At 41.4% G+C, this 232-nt stretch overlaps 1 protein-coding gene across 1 annotated transcript in view; it reads right to left on the reverse strand.

Annotated features, from left to right (window-relative positions):
* The window catches only part of RERGL (RERG like), a 9,827-nt gene that overhangs the window by 4,639 nt on the left and 4,956 nt on the right, over positions 1–232 (reverse strand). The gene's annotated exons all lie outside the window — the stretch shown is intronic.

Raw genomic sequence — 232 nt, forward strand, 5'->3', positions numbered from 1 at the left:
GATCCCAGAACGCCGGGATCACGCCCTAGTCAAAGGCAGATGATTAACCGCTGTGCCACGCAGGCGCCCCTGTGTTTCTATTTAAGGCCAATCCATTCATTATGAACTAGTTACCATTTACTCTGATCTACTGAAAGACATGACCCCACCAACTCTACCTCTCTCTTCTGAATCATAAATTGTTCCTCTTTACTATATCATTACTAACAGCTGAATTTCTTTTTTTTTTTTT

The sequence above is a fragment of the Ailuropoda melanoleuca genome, chromosome 16 (genome assembly GCF_002007445.2).
Source record: "Ailuropoda melanoleuca isolate Jingjing chromosome 16, ASM200744v2, whole genome shotgun sequence".
NCBI lineage: Eukaryota > Metazoa > Chordata > Mammalia > Carnivora > Ursidae > Ailuropoda > Ailuropoda melanoleuca.